Here is a 16,427-nt window from a genome sequence, read left to right on the forward strand (position 1 = left end):
TGTCCCGGTCCGCTGGGGGCCTCGGCCGGGGCTGACGCCTCCTCTGCGGGGAAATAGTGGCGAGGCTGAGCTGCCCAGCGTCGGAGGTGCGAGCTGGGGCGCCAGGGCGGGTGGATGGGGAGAGTCCTTCCTGGGTGCCCGGAAGGAGTGGGGTGTTTTAAGTCATCGAGTCAAAACAAAGACACACCCTAAAACACACCCCGAGAGGAAACTTCTGTGGATCATACCTTTGCTGTAGATTCAGATGCTTCCTCTCTTCTTTCTAGACATGTTTTTATACATTTAAATTCTTTATTATTACTAGTGCATTATTGCAGTACATTCTTCGTGTGGAGTTGGTGCATGTGCATAACCCAATTCTCTTTTCATCTCCTTCTCTCCCTCCCTTCCCCCTCCCGATTTTTATACATTTTTAAAAATGCACCTACTTTCTTGACAAAGTAAAAGGAAGCATGACTCCTCTGAGATGGTCCTGGGTGACTAAGCTTGAGTTCAAATTTCAATAATTGCAAATTCATCTTTGTGGGCCACCCAGCCAATTAGGCTTGCTGTTCCTAGACTAGGCCTTAGCTGCGTGGAAATTACTGATGCAGGGACTCTTTGGGGTCCCACATTGGACTGTGGTGTTCCCCTAAAAGCTGGAGAAGAAACTTGAGCTTTTTAGGTGTTTGAAAGTATTCGTTGGGAGAGGCCTTCCTTTCCTCATAAGAAAAATATTGATAAACCTACTTAATTGTCTAATTATCTTTAAAATATCATCTTTTAGACGAATTTAAAGAGACTTTAACCAAATGTAAGGCATTCTCCAGTAAAAGCTAGGTATAAATAATGTTTTATAGTCTGTAATAAATATATAATAGGGATGTAAACATCATTTAGGGTTTTACCAGAAGTCACTCTTTTTGGACTTTATTACTGTCTCTTCTCTTGATGTATCAAAGTGCTTCGCTGTTTTCCTACTTGATTTTTTTTTTTTTTTAGTGTTTTCAACAACATTGACGTCATAAGAGGCAGGCAGCAGAACCACTGAGCTAAATCCCCAGCCCTGACCCCATAAAATCTTTAGGTTGAAATACTTTCTTCAACCCATTAGCCATAATTCATAATATATTACTAAAATGTGTTAAGATGCCATCCTGAAAACAGAAACTCTCCATTAAAAATAGTTTTTCTTAGTCCTACTTTTCCACAGGTAGAAAAGTACTGTTACCTTCACTCAATTCCTTTTACTATGTGGAGGAAGAAGAGGACTTTGATTCATGTTCAGAGTCTTTCAATGACTTGTCATAGTTTATGTGGAGAAAATTCAAAACTCACCATTTCTGGTACTCGTCTGTTTTCTAGATTTGTTTCCTACCATTATGCCTACCCTTATTTATACAGGGCTTCGTGTAGGTCTCCGATGATGGGATGATGATGTCTTCCTTTGTGGTTTTATACTGTTCTCTGTTGAGAAATCTTCTCTTCCTAGTAAACAAGTTGCTTTTCATGATCTTACCACACTGTCTTCTCTGAGTCTTGTCCAGACATCTCATCCCTGTGTTTTCACCAACCCAGGGGATAGTGTAGTGTGCCTTCTGCAGTGAGCATTTTGCCAATTGGTAGTTAATGATTAGTTTATATGTCCGACTTTGCAAGGCTTTTCAGTTTCATCTGGAGTTCACAACTCTAGCACCTACTGTCATATTGCATAGGTGCACAAAAACTATTTACTGAATACATTTTTGAGGAATTGTCCCAGGCTTGAATATAGCTTTAAGATAGACAGAATATGTTAGACTGCTCTTTCTTTCTTTCTTTCTGTCTTCCTTCCTTTCTTTCTTTCTTTATTTCCTTCTTTTCTTTTTTTTTTTTTTTTGGCATCAAAACAGAAAAGGTGAATGTGCAGGACATTTATAAATATCTCAAGATTGAAGTAAATTGTTGGTTAAAGATAGAAAAATTATGATAGAAAAAATCAAACCATTTTGTGATGCAGGAAAAGAAGGGCATGGCTAGTGAGGCTTACTGCCTTGGTCCTTGGATTTTATTTTGAAGTACAGTAATTTTCCCAAGGTCATGTGGGCAAAGGGATAGAACTGAGATCACAAGCCACGTCTTTTGATCATCTTTGTGTTTCACCTTTGCCCCTAGTCTCCTGATTTTATATTTTAATAATCGTTTCATCCTCTGAGTGGGAGTTGTGACAGACTTGTGTGTGTATTGGAAAATGTACATTGAACTTGAAAGCATTAACCAACCTTTCTTCCTTCCTCCTTCTCTCCCGCCTTCCCTCCCTCAGGGTATCACTATATAGTTCAGGCTGTCCATGAACTCACTATGTACCCTAGGCTGGCCTTTAACTCAGAGGTGCTTTCTGCCTCAGACTCCTCCTGAGTGTGAGCAACCATGCCTGGCTGCTTCCACTTTAAAAATTTTGTCATTAAAACACTAAAACTTGAACAGGCAAGTAATATGCCTGAAGTTACTTAGGGTCATTCCTTATACCTTTGACCTCATGAAGTTTTTTTTTTTTTTTGCTGCTTCATGGTGCTGTAGGCAATAGTGAAGAAGTCACCAATTTTTCACAGGGAGAGTAAGTCTTGCTTGCACTTTTTTCCTTGAATCCTTAGCTGCCCCTCCTAGGGACTTGGAGCCCTTGAGTAACTGTAACATGATAATTCATCTGGGAATATGGGAGAAACTGAAAGTTCACCATTCCATTTGGCTAGATGGCTTTAACTTTATGCTTAGGGGCCTCACTCTAGATGTCCCATAACAAGTGACATCTGATCACCATATGGAGATCCTGTAGATAGTTAGGTTTTGATGGTAAAATGAGATTTTAATATAAGGTTACAGCTGGCTAAAGTTACATGTATGGCTTGTCTTTATGTGAGAAGAGCATATCTGATTACTCCTATGTGATACATTTTTAAGGGAAAAATGATTGTGCTTTCATGCCTTCAAAAAGTCAGTTTTGAAAGGTTTAAACTTAGTGTGATAGGCCCGATCAACTCCAAACAAAGTAATGGTCAAATAAAAAATAAATATAACCCTTTAATGTTTCTTCTTACTTCTCATCTTTAATATGTTTTCTTTTTGATATAGCTTTTATACCTTTAAATCATTACACAATGTTAAATGGTGTTACTTATTTCTCAGTAATTGGAAACCTGGGTTCCTTATCATTTAGCAAGTAGTGCAGTTATATGGTAGTGTAGTTACTACTGCTTTATCATTTTTCTTCTCTCTTTTAGGCTCAAGACCCAGGAGAGGGATTACAAGGTTAGAAGATAGGATGGTTTTATCAAAATGCTGCCAGATTTTTTTGAAGGGTGTTGCTTTTTGTTGCCTCCAGCCATTTTGTTGACCAGTTCTGGCAACATTTTTTTTTAAAAAAACAGTTTTTTAAAGTGTTTATATTACTATGGTTTGAACCCAAGACCTTTCCCTTGAGCTGCATCCTCAGCCATTTTTAAATTTTTTAGTTTGAGACAGGTTCTTCTTTAGTTGCTAAATTGCCCAGGCTGAGTTTGAACTTGGAATCTTCTTGCCTCAAGCTCCCATGGTGCTGGAATTATAGTCATGCCTCCACCTACACTTGGTTTAAAAGTTTGTTTGCCAAGAGTACTTACTATTTAACATCACAGCCCATAACAGAAGAGCAAATGCAATATTTTTCTAGTTTTTTTTTCCTTTCTATTCTTTGTCCTTCATCTGTACATTTATGAAATCTTTTCATCATTTTTCATTAACATTTAGCTCCATAAATAATTTTTTTTGAAAAACGTTTCTGGTCTCTTTTACTTATTTTTATTATTTTAGATTTGAGGGCTTGGTAGTTTCTCATATTATTACAATCACTAATTTTAACTTTTGTCTTTTGATTATGATGTTTTAGGATTAAATTATTCCACTGTCTGATTAAAGTAAATTGGATAAAGTTTAGACAAACCAAAATTTTTATGAAAGCAATATATTGGTTAATTGAAGTTTTTGTTGGTTCAGGGTTAGCAAGAAGAATGTTCTGATTTAACTCATATTGTTAATCATTCTAAAATACATGAAAGCAAAACCTGTTTATCTCTTCCCCTTAGGAAGTGATATATTCTAGGTAGATGAGATAGCCTAAGAGAATAGTTACCGGATAAACTGTACTGGTACTTGGAATGGAGTGTCTTACTTATTCCTGATAAGGATACTATAAGGTAGGTTTCTTTAGTATCCTTGTTTTGTGAATGAGAAAACAAGGATTTAAAATGACCTGCCAAAGGTAATATAGCTAGTAAGCAGTGGAACTGGAATTCAGACAGTCTCTCTGCCTTTAAAAGATGATATTTTAGATGTATGTTTTATTACGTTATTTAGTGTGTTAAGGATAACTTCTTCCCTTGGGGATTTGAAAGATAGTAGATATTTTCAAAACAAGGGGATGATATAATATGTGTCTCCTTCAGGCATATGGCTGATGTGACTGTGGCAATATATTGTACTGTTTCTTGTGGGATGTGACTAAAATATCATAGGAGAAATGAAGTCTAAATATATTGGTAGAAGCAGAGATCAAGGATATTCTGGAATGTTATAAGACCAAGTGACTTACAGGAAAAATGTGAAGGGGGGATACTGATTTGGAAGACACCAAGTTAGGTAATGACAAATTAGTATGTGCTCACAGCATTCTTGTTTCTTTTGTTGCACTGGCTGTGATGGGTTGTACCTAGTGACACATCTGCTTCTCCCACTGGATTGTGTGCTTGTCAAGGAAGGGGACTGAGTAGAAGATGTGAGTGAACATAGGATTAGGGTGACAGACTGAACTGAGAATCACCAGTCACCAAAATCAAAGCTTCTGTAGAGGAAGGATTCTAGCACACCCTCAGGGAGAGAGCTGTGACAGGAAATCTTAGCATGTAGAGTGCCATCTCGGACTATGAACAGTTCTGGTTAGTGTGCCCTAATGTGAAGTGCTGATAGGCAGTACTGGACAAAGCTAAGTTATATTTCCATTGTTATAGACGTCCCCTCAAGTCCTTTTCTTTTTTGGAGACAGGGTCTCACTATGTAGTTGAGACTTGACCTGGAACTCACTATATAGCCCAGGCTGGTCTCAAACTCACAGCGATCCTCCTGCCTCAGCCTCCAGGAGTGCTGGGATTACAGGCGTGCGCCACCACGCCCAGCTTCAAGTCCTTTTCTTAAGATTATTTTGTAGCTTCAGACTCTTTTGGTTCCTGCTTCTTTTGGTTTCTAACTTCTGCTTGCTGCAGATGCCCATGCTGGGGTATGATTCAGCCTATTGAAATTAACTGATTTCTTTCTGAGTGATTTGACCTATCAGAGAACGGAATGTGTAATCTCTGCATTTTTTGCTCTTCTGTACTGAGTTACTGTTCTTGCATGTCTCAGAGTTACTTATTTACCTTTAGAGACTTCTGTTTGGTTAAATTGAGGTTTGGACCTATTGGGGAAACCAGAAGATTCTTAAAGGCTAGCTTCATGAAGAACGAAAGTTTTTTCCTGTTTGTGTTGACTACTAGCTTAATTGGAATTTGGTTGGATCATTGGGGAGTATTGGTCTTAAAATGCCACAGATTGTTCCAGATTAAGAATCTGTTGTCTGTGTGATTCTATAAAAAGTATAGGGACTTGTTTCAGATTCCCTTGTCAGTTTCAACTTATTTTGCATCTTGATTTTTTTTTCTGCTGCCATTTATCTGCTTTAAGTCATCCTAACCCTCTACACTCTGCCTTCTCTTCCCAGTTTTCATTTGCCCACTTTCTGTATTTGGCAAGTACGATGGGAAGGGGAAGAGAGAAAAAGCATGAGTAGTTATTCCTCCCTTCCCTTCCTTTCTGTGTTGTTTCTACCCTCCTCCTGCTCATTCCTGCTCCCAGCTGGGCTCCTGTCCCACATCTTGAGTTCTGAGTGCGGGAATGGGAAATGTAAGACATGGCTCTTTAGCTGAGGAATTCTCATTATCTCTCTGTTTTGGTCCATGATCTCTGTTTTGGTGTCTGGTATTGAAAAATCCAGGTAACTCTTAATATCTTAGGTGATGCTTTTCTATCCTCCACCATTTTCCCTTTCTTTAAAACCGAGAAAAAAATTCCAATCCTGTTGCCTGTTTCCTGTTTCTCCCTACTAACAAATCAAAATCTTTGATGACTGAGCCACTAGTATATACACCAGGGAAAACAGAGATGTAGACACCAGAAGGTTCTTTGAATTGCTTTCGTCGCATTAATGATATTTGGTTGCAGCTTGAGTGCTTTGAGGAAATTTGAGAGCTTTCTCCAACCATTATGTCTTGGCAGCTCGCATTAGTCTTGGGAATTACAAATTTCTGGGCAGATCATAGCTTAGAAAAGCAGGAACTATTCACAACAGCTATTAAGTGTGTGAGTAAGCTTAGTGATATTTTGGTCAGAGTTTGGTAGGCCAGTTTACGGGAAATAGCCAGGTATTTTTTCAGGGTTGGGTGGGCAGGAATAGCCATCTTTTCTTCTCCCTCTTCTTCCTCTCTTTGCCCACCCTTCTCTTCATAGTATGGACTTGTCAACCTTGTTTGTTATTGGCATTAACTAGAGTTGTAGATTTGGCTATGGTTGTGGCCGGTCTTACAGTTACTTTGTCCAGGACTTCAGAACATTTAAATTGAAAATTCCCTCAATCCTGGATTTGAGATCGAATTCTGAGTCTGTATTCTCTCTATCCACTCACCTACCCATCCAAGATGAATGAACACTGCTAAGAATAGTGCAGTGAACAAAGCAGTTATTTGTCTTTGTAGAGCTTACATTCTCATGAAAGGATACAGAAAGTGAACAAGTCTGTATGCAGTATTTTAGTTATTATAGTGCTGTGGAGAAAACAGAATGAAGTGGAAGGAACGTGAAAGGAGCATTCTTCTGTTTTATACATGATGGTTAGGTAACTGTAATGAGAACTGATTTGTGAGCAGAGATCTTGAAGTGAGATTACAATTTGTGCAGATGCTAGCAGGTAGAACATTTAAAAAAGATGAAACAGGAGTGTACAGATCCTGTGCTGAAGCATGCTTGGTCTGATTTGTGGCAAGTACGTGATGTGGAAGATGATGATAGACATAGAAGATGATGTCTGAAGAGTGGATTGAATGGGGAGAGGTTGGGTCATACATGGCTATCAAACTTGTTTTCTTTCTGAAGGCGGGAAGCCACTGTACAGTTTTGACTTGTTTTAAATGGTCCTCTGAGCTGCTATCCAGAGAATGTTGGGGTGGGACATCATGAGACCACTGAGCAGGCTGCACCTGGGTGGAGGATGATACTGATTTTAGGCAGCAGTTAGGAGAAACACTCATATTCTTTATACATTTGGAAAGCAGAGCCGACAATTTGATAATGGATTGATGTGGCCTGTGGGTTTTGGCTTAAACTGGAAGAATCAAGTTGACATTTACTGAGATGGGTAAGACTGCAGAAGAAGCAGGTTTTAGGGGGCAATAGTGAGTTTAATTATGGACATGCTAAGTTAGCAATTTAAATGGAGATATTCTGTGGACAGCTGGGTATACATGAGTCTGCATTTCAGGTCAGAGGTCTGGCTGGAGATATAAATTTTCAGCTACTGGTGGACAGCATTTAGATAATTAAGATAGTTTAGAGAGTGAGTATAGCTGGGGAAGGCATAAACTCAGATTCTGTAATATTTACAAAGACAGAGACAGAGAGGCACTAGCAAAGGAAAATAAGCACCCTGTGAATAAGGAGGAGAATTGAGGTGAGAACTATCTGTAAAGCAGAGTGGAATGTTTTAAGAGGAAGGGAGTGGTTGATGGGGTGTGTTACATTAATTAGATGATGACTGAGAGGTGACTGTTAGATTTAGCAATGTGAAAATCATTAGTGAGTTTAAATTGTTTCTGATATAGTGGTAGAGGTGGAGACTTGATTGGAATGGATTTGAGAGAGAGTTGGAGGGGAGGAATTGGAGACAGCAAGGATAGACAGTTCTTTCAAGGGGCTTGTTATACACCGATATGGAGAAACAGTGGTAGCTGGAGAGCGTGCAAAGTCAAAGAGTTTTCCTTTCAAAAGATTGATGTTTTCTACTGTATTTGTTTATGTACACAGAGTGTATAGTTAATGGAATGGTCAGTTGAGAAGGAAATTGCAGGAACTATTTCTTTGAGACATAAATGACATTTTATTCTAGTCTATGTACCCCAGACTCATCATCATCATATATATCCCCTTACGTATTTCCCTGTTTCTTTCTGATGAAGACCTTGGTTAGTGGGAAGAGATGTTAAACAGTATCATGTGTCCTTTTTCCACTGCCCCCACTACTTATTAGTTGAGGGTGGAAGAATTTTCATCAGGTCAAAACTAGTTTTCATATGTGGATAACCATATTTTTAATGAATTACTAGGAAGTGAATTAAATGGCCTTGTATTTCCCCTGTTGATTATTCTCAGCAGTTTTGGACAGTGCTTAGTCTGTTGTAGAGTCTAAATTTTGATTTAGTAACTTGTCTGATATGGTAATTTTACTATGAAGTGCTTTGTTTTATCTTGTTTTGTTTTGTTCTTGTTTGGTTTCGTTCCTACTAGATACTATGGGTTGAACCCTGAGCTTTGAACATACTAGCAAGTGTTCTACCATTGAGCTGCAACGTGAGTCCTTTTTAAGATTATTTTCAGACAGAATCTCAAACTTGCAAGTCTTCCTACTTCAGCCTCCACATAGCTGGGATTACAGGCATGAGCCCCCACCCTTTTAAGAAAGAGAAATATTTTAAAACACTAAAGAAATCTTAATTGAAGTGTAATCAGCTACTTTTGGGGAGAAATTTTGATGGCTACTACTTTTCATTATTTTTTTCTAATATACCTCATCACACTTTTACTCTAATTGATTATGATTGTTGTTGATATCTGAGATGAATTCAGAAAATGATGAAAGCACATATTATAGTTACCATACTTTGTGTGCCTCTTTCTGCAGTTAATTTTTGTCTGAAGAAGTAGTAGTCAATATTGTGTTGGAGCATCTTTGTAATTGCTTTTAAAATCCTCTCCATGTCTTTCTCCAACTTTTTTTCCCCTTAGCCACCAATGTATGTTTCTGATTTTTGGATTTCTAAAACACATCCGATCAGGTTGGTTATGACTGAAAAAGCCTCCAGTGGCTTCCTGATTCCCCTTCCTTTTTATCTCTTAACTCCTGCCCACATATGCATTCTGCTTTAGGGAAGTGTTTCCTCAGGGATTCTAATGTATTACTGATGTTTCTTATTGGATGACAGGATAAAGATAAATCTTTAGAGTTTGGAGTCTCCTCTGCAAGGTGCATTGTCCCATCTTCTGTCATAGTTCCACAAAGATAAGAAATGGGGTATCTATAAACTTTTGTACATACTGCTCTTTACTAAAATACCATTTATTATCTTAATTATTTCAATAAATCACTTCATCTTTTATAGAGCGTAACATAGGTGTCTCCTAGTACAGCAGTAGACATATTTTTGATCTGCTTTTTCTGCCCATCCTCATCATATATCTTACCTGGGTTCTTGTAACATTTTATGGTTAATTTGTGGTATTATTTCTTGTATTTTACTCTCTTTACTTTGATGACTCATTTTCCCTACCCCAACTTATAGACAGTAAATATTTTTGTTGAATGAATGAATGATTAGGTAAAGCAGATAATTTCACAATGTTGGCCTAGGTTTGATTGATCAATTACTCATCATATATCTTACCTGGGTTCTTGTAACATTTTATGGTTAATTTGTGGTATTATTTCTTGTATTTTACTCTCTTTACTTTGATGACTCATTTTCCCTACCCCAACTTATAGACAGTAAATATTTTTGTTGAATGAATGAATGATTAGGTAAAGCAGATAATTTCACAATGTTGGCCTAGGTTTGATTGATCAATTATTTGGGCATTTACATCATTTAATTTGTACAAGATATACAAACAGGCAATTCAGATAGAATTCTTTTTTTTTTTTTTTTTTTTTGCATCACTATGTAGTTGAGACTGACCTGGTATTCACTATGTAGTCCAGGCTGGTTTTGAACTCACAGCATCCTCCTGTTCAGCCTCCTAGTGCTGGGATTACAGGTGTGTGCCACCACGCCCAGCTCAGATAGAATTCTTAAAGATAGAATCACAACCTAAAGAATCTTAGGAATTTAGCATTTCATTGTTTAGCAAATAATGAAATTTTTTAGTGATTTTATTATATATAACCCAACTATTTTCTTGTCTGCTTACCTACCCCCATTGGTTATTTGCGTGGTTTGTTTCCATCTTTCCTCTTTGACGTTTTATTTGGATGTTGTACTTATGATTTTATACACTAAAGTTAGGCATGTTTTAAAACTCATTCTTTAAACTTGATCCCACTCCTAATTTGTCCGTTAGTATTTTCTCCATTACTGTCTTGTAAGTTCTTACTTTATCTGAGAATAAGATTGCAACTTTTTTTTTTTTTTTTTTGATACTGATCGAACTCAGGATCTTGCTCTTGGGAGGCAGGCTGCGGCACCACTTATCTAAATCCCGGACCCTTGCAGTCTTTAAGTCTTACTTTTATGTCTTATCCATTATGAAGGTCTATTATAATTCAACAAACATTTTTTGCCTATTTCCCATGTCCCTGGCTAGTTAGGATTATTAATGAGGCGGAAGCAGAGAAGGTCACAGTCCAGAAATGATTATGATACCTTGTGATGAGCATAGTAATATAGCAGTAGTGGACTATCTAGGGCACTGCTAGAAGATAGGAAAAACAAAGTGTTTATCTTATAGAGTTCTCCACACAACACTTCTGACAGCTGATGCATTTTTTACGTTTTATCTAAAGCCTGATATCGTCTACCTGGAGGTGGCCTCAGATCCTTAGTCAAGTTGATGATGAACCTATAGTATTGTGTTTTTCTTTTAAGACAAAAGATGTTAATGTATGAGTTTTTTCTAAACCAAAACCTCAGTATTCAGGTTTAATTCTGGTGTTGGCACTTAGCAATAAATAAGTGGGTTCTGAGTTGCATTTGAGCAGTCTGAAAGGTTCACCATTACTGCCATAGGCTAATGGCTCAGCTCCACAAGACTGCTCCACAGTTGAAGTGCCAGTTGCAAGCTCCAAGTTGTATCCTGTGTTTAGGACTGTTCAGTTATAAATGAGGGTTCACAGGACTCCCTGCTTGGGTTTGGTTAGTTTGCAGTGGTGGCTTACAGAACTCAAGGTAAGTATTTACGTTTATCAGCTTTTTGTAAAGGAAATAGCTGAACAGACAGATGGAAGAGGGGAATGGGTCAAGGCATGTGAGTAGGGTCTCAAAGCTTCTATGCTGTCTTTGAGCCTGCCACCCTTCAGGCACCTTCATGTGTTCATTTATGCAAAAGTTCTCTGAACTCTGTCCTTTGGGTTTTTATAGAGGCTCCATAATGTGGAACAGTTGATTGCCTCACTGGTCATTGGTGATTTTAATCTTCAGCCTCTTTCCCTCCCTGGAGGTGGGGGTGGAGGAGGAGGTTAAAAGTCTCAACCCTCTACTCATGTCTTAGTCATTTTGGTGACCAGCCCCCATGCTGTGGCTGTGGCTGTGAATATCTAGGAATCTCTAACTACCAGTCATCCGTTGTCATACAAAAGATACTCTTATGCTTTAGAGATTCCAAGGGTTGTAGGAGCTCTGGAACCAGGAACCAGGAGCAGAAACAAAATATATATTTATTATATCACAATATCACAGGTACCCTAGGAGTAGAAAATATCTCTTTCACATACATATTCCTTAAGTTTTACTCTGGCTGCTATCAACCTCTTTATAGGCCTTATTACTATATTTAGATAAATTTAAGAACTCTTAATCACTTCTGCCTTACCTCTTGTCGTTCCAGTTCATCATACACCTTGTCATCAGAGTTGTCTTAAAAAGGAAAAAAAAATCTGGAATTCAGTCTTTAACTCAGACTTAGCTTTCCTGGCTTCCCTTACGTCTTTCTATCTAGCAAAACTCTGCCTACATTCTGTTTCAAGAACACGTCACATCTTTGTTTCCTGAGTCATCCCACTTTCCTCAACAGTGTTGTACTCTCACTTTTTCATTGAAAGTATATCTATACTTTGATGGAGTTCCTAGGATTTAAGTACAGTGAACCTGTTAGATTGTCACACCCAAATTTTTGACACTCCTCTCTTCCTTTGTCTTCTTAGCCATCACTCTTTCCTGTTTCTCTTTCACATTTGTTGTTCCTCAGCTTTTTCTATCTGCTATTCATGTATTTACCTCATTCAGTGATGTGTAATGATGATAATAACTAACTGTGTTGCTCAAATTATAAAACTGGAAATCACCCTGACATCTGTTCCATATCTTCCAATTAGTTGTTGAGTCGTTTCCCTCTTTTAGGCTATCACTAATATCCTGAGTGGACCACTTTAAAACCACCCTTTAGAGTAAGTCTTGTGCTGGGCCCTGGGTTTTCAGTTTGTGCATATTGGCTATAGCTGGTAGGAATGCCAGAAGCAAAATAGTTTCTTGGATTGAACACCCTAGAATAGTACTTGAACCAAGGATCCTTCTGTATCCATTAAAGGTTGATTTCCTAAATATCTCTATGACATTGTTATGAAATAATTTCTGCTTTTTAAAATAAATTTGCTTGAGGTTTAGAAGTATTTGTTAAGATTACAGGGGAAAAAAAAACCCACGAAAATGTGTAGAAACTGAGGTCTGGCTGGGAGAAGTGGGGGAAGTGACCTACAGTATATTTTCTTAATGAGCTAGAAAAGACATTAAAGCTTTTTGAGTAACATTTGTTACTTAGCATCCAAATGCCAGTTGAAGAGTAATTAACTTCAAGAAGATCTAGAGGCTGGGAAAAGACAGAAGTGTAAGCTTTAGCATGGGGAATTTTAAGCTAATTTGAGTAGTACTTTGAAGAGGTGCTGTTTACCTGTTAGTTAATACCCCAGAGAAACTCTTGATACTGTTGAATGTTCCTGGAAGGCGCTGGCAGAAATTGCTGATGATTAGGATATAACATTATCACTGTACCTCCACACCATCTCTTCATTTCCTGGATTTGGGGCATAGTGGTACAAGAGCTTTTTAGTTTCTGGAAACTTCTTGGTACTCTTAACAGTAGATGGAATTTATCTAACATGTGACATTGAGAGAGTCCAAATTTGTAGAATAAAGTACTTTAAAACTTGAGAATCATAGTCTCTGTTTTGTGAATATTTTGCAGGAGTGTTAAGGGTGTTTTTGTTAGCTTTGGCTATTGGTTTATTATTGATCTTTTTCTTCTTTCTGATGATTTAGGTGTTTATGAGGTTGGCATGGATTTCTAACTTGGATGTTGTTACCTTGGAATCTATTTGAGCACATTATACCATAGCATCCATTTTGAAGTTGAGAGTGAGATGTGTGTATCACTTTGATTTACATTAATCTGCCTATGGGCTTCCCACAGGAGGGTGTGGGACAAAAAAGAAAAAGGATTCAGCATTTTCAAGGTGGACCATGGTGGGTGAATCCTTTGATCTAACAGAGGGTCCTTAGGTGGTTTGGAAGGTAGAATTTGTTAGGTAGAAGTGGACGGGAACAGATAAAAGGGAATTCCGAAGTCAGATTTTGAAGGCTTTTGTAATCTTAGCTGCCCTTACTAGCTGTGTGTCTGTACACAAATAAGATTTCTGCAAGTTTCAGCTTTCTTATATCTGCAAAATAAGTACAGTAATGAAAATACCAACATTATAGGATTGTGTAATTTAAGTGAAGTAATATATGTTCCCGACACACAAGAGCTCAATAAATATTGCTGCTTCTGTTAGTTCTGGTTTAAGGAACTTATACTCTGTAGAACCATGGAAGATTTTAAGGGCAACAGTGACATGATCAGACTTACAATTTTGAATATTAATTATGGAAAATATATTAAAATGGGTCAAGGGGAACAAAGTGTGAGAGCAGGGAAAACAAAGTTACAGCAGCTTGTGCTAAAATACTGGTTAGAAGATAGTAAGTTTCTATATTAAGAAATGATGTGGTATGGGAGAGGACAGGATGGGTTTGAGATTTTTTGCATATTTCACATGTATTTTATCTGTGCCATCACTAAAGGAGATCTAAAGGAAGCTAGGAGAATTGACTGTAAGGATATGACAGAGTACTATACCAGCTGAGTAAGAAACACTGAAGTAGAAATAGAAATTTCTACTCTAGTCTCTTAATTGGAGAGGGCTGAACAGGGTGGTTGGAGGCTGGTGCTCACTGTTGCCAAGGCCCTGTGGTTGAACTTGGTTGCCTGCCATTTCACCCATGGGGCTGGGGCATTTGGGCAACTCTAGGTGATGAGTTCAGAGCAGTAACTTTGCGTGTAGTAGGGATTCCAAGAACTAGATAGGCCTCTGGGGTGCAGGTGAAACAAGCCATGAACCTGAGATAGATCTTGCATAAAGTGTGAAACAGTGGATACTAGTTCTTAAGGGAGTTCTTTGGAAGGACATTTGAAACCCACAAGGCTGCTTAGTGTTTGGATTTGAATCTCTGCTTTCTTCCCTTTTGAAACTCAGGTCCTACTAAGAGGGGACTCATCTGTGTTTTGTTAATTTACAGCTCAGAAGCATGCTATCATTTATGGCATTTAGTATTTTGACATTTGGTAGTGGAACATTTTAAAGTTTTACTCTATAATCATTTGGTAAAGATGCATTTCTGCCTTTTAGTTTTGTTTTTGGAGTACTTTGTGACATCCCAACTAAATACTGTTCTGTGTTTAAGTTCAGTTGGAGCATTTGAAAAACTGCCTTTCACAGAAAAGTAATTAGTTTTTAATTTGTTTACTAAGTTGAATGTTCTTACCTTTCTTATATAATTTTACGTTACTGACCCAGTAAGTCCCAGGTAGTTTGTTCTTGTTAACACAGACAAAACTGGACTCCCATATGTTACTTTGTTTGGAAGCCTGTGGCTGATTTTCTTCTTTTGTCCTTTGAGAGTTATCATTCGGGGCATTGACGGTATGCCCATTCATTCCAAATGGCACCACAGATGAGAATTTAAAACTCTTTGCAAAGCAAACCAGCTGAAATGTATGAGCAACACCCAAAGGTATCTGTACTAGATCTCAGATAATAGGAAAACATCATTCTTGTGGAACACAATTTTATTGATCCCACAAGAAGTGATAGGATAAGAAAACACATTGAGGTGACTGATTTAATATGGTAATATACAATTTATGTTACTATTTTTATCTGTGCCTTGGTCATTTACCAATAATCAGGCTTTTAAACCACCATGTTGGTCACTTGTTAAGATGTAAGCATTCAGGAGGAAAAAAAGTCAAGATAAACACCTTTTATCACATCTCCTTTAAGGTTTTTAAATTTTTCTAACATCAGTCGGACTTAACACAGATATTTCCACCTTGTAGGTAAATATGCTAAGTAAGTTTAGTTTTTTCCAAGATTAATTTTAAGCATATATAACAGTAGGACAATTTGTTGACTGACACGATTCTTTTACAATCAATGTCCCTGCATCCATTACCAAGTAAGAAATTGTATCTTCCATAAAAGTGGTTTATTGTCAGTGAGTGAAGACATTAACAAAGTTAAAAAAATAAATATTATACAGGGCTAAATAATAAGTTAGCTTTGGCAATCCCCACCGACACTAACACTGACAGAATACCTTTTCAGAATGAGACATAAAAATTTACAAAAACAGGGTATTAAAACAGTAATGATTCTTTGATAATAGAGAACAAAGTTCTGTCTAAAGTGTTTTCCTGTCACGGAAATGTTCCTTACATTGTTTTGACCAGTTGCTTGTATGGGCTAACTATAATGTACTTTGATTTTATGGTGTGGATGAGACTTAGACCTCAGCTTAAGATATCATTTTGCTTTTTATTAATATTTTATAAATTTATAATTACTTGTGTTATAGAAGTTTTCATTTATCAGTAACTTCTAGATATTACATATCTTTTACTCAAGATTAAATATCTGTAATCCAAAGCCAAAAGCCAAAAAAGTAGCTTTTAGTAGAGTTGCAATTATACCATATATAGATTTTTCAGTATTCTTTCTTTGTTAAATAGCCTTATTGTTATTAATACCTTTTCTACATCTTGGAGGATGTAGGGATAAAAAGGTATATTTTTTTGTTCCTTGTCCTCAAGGAGCTCCCAGTCTAGTAGAGAAAGTAGAGCATAGGATGGCATGATTTTAAAAATAAAATGTGATGATCGCTGTACCTAGAGTTACCAAGCTTTACCAGGAGAGCATGCAGGAGCAACATCTGATTCATGCAGATGTTGCATGAACGTGGCAGTTCATAGAGTGAATCTCTGTGACATGTATTACTATATTATACATGAGAAGAGAAAGTACAAAACTGAAAGGAAGCTGACATCTAGCAGTC

The 16,427-nt window shown here is 37.5% G+C and overlaps 1 protein-coding gene across 4 annotated transcripts in view; it reads left to right on the plus strand.

Moving 5' to 3' along the window:
* Positions 1 to 6: 6 nt before the first annotated feature.
* The window catches only part of Ccser2 (coiled-coil serine rich protein 2), a 158,232-nt gene continuing 141,811 nt past the window's right edge, over positions 7 to 16,427 (plus strand). For 2 of the 4 annotated variants that reach the window (XM_010622593.3, XM_010622594.3), the window contains exon 1: positions 7 to 86. The gene's annotated coding sequence lies outside the window, so the exon portion shown is untranslated. Of the gene's footprint in view, positions 87 to 8,626; positions 8,644 to 16,427 lie in introns of those variants that run through there. The other 2 variants (XM_010622592.2, XM_033761712.1) reach the window with 2 other exon arrangements.

This window comes from Fukomys damarensis, unplaced genomic scaffold, assembly GCF_012274545.1.
Source record: "Fukomys damarensis isolate Sample0158 unplaced genomic scaffold, DMR_v1.0_HiC HiC_scaffold_1, whole genome shotgun sequence".
In the NCBI taxonomy this organism is placed as follows: Eukaryota; Metazoa; Chordata; class Mammalia; order Rodentia; family Bathyergidae; genus Fukomys; species Fukomys damarensis.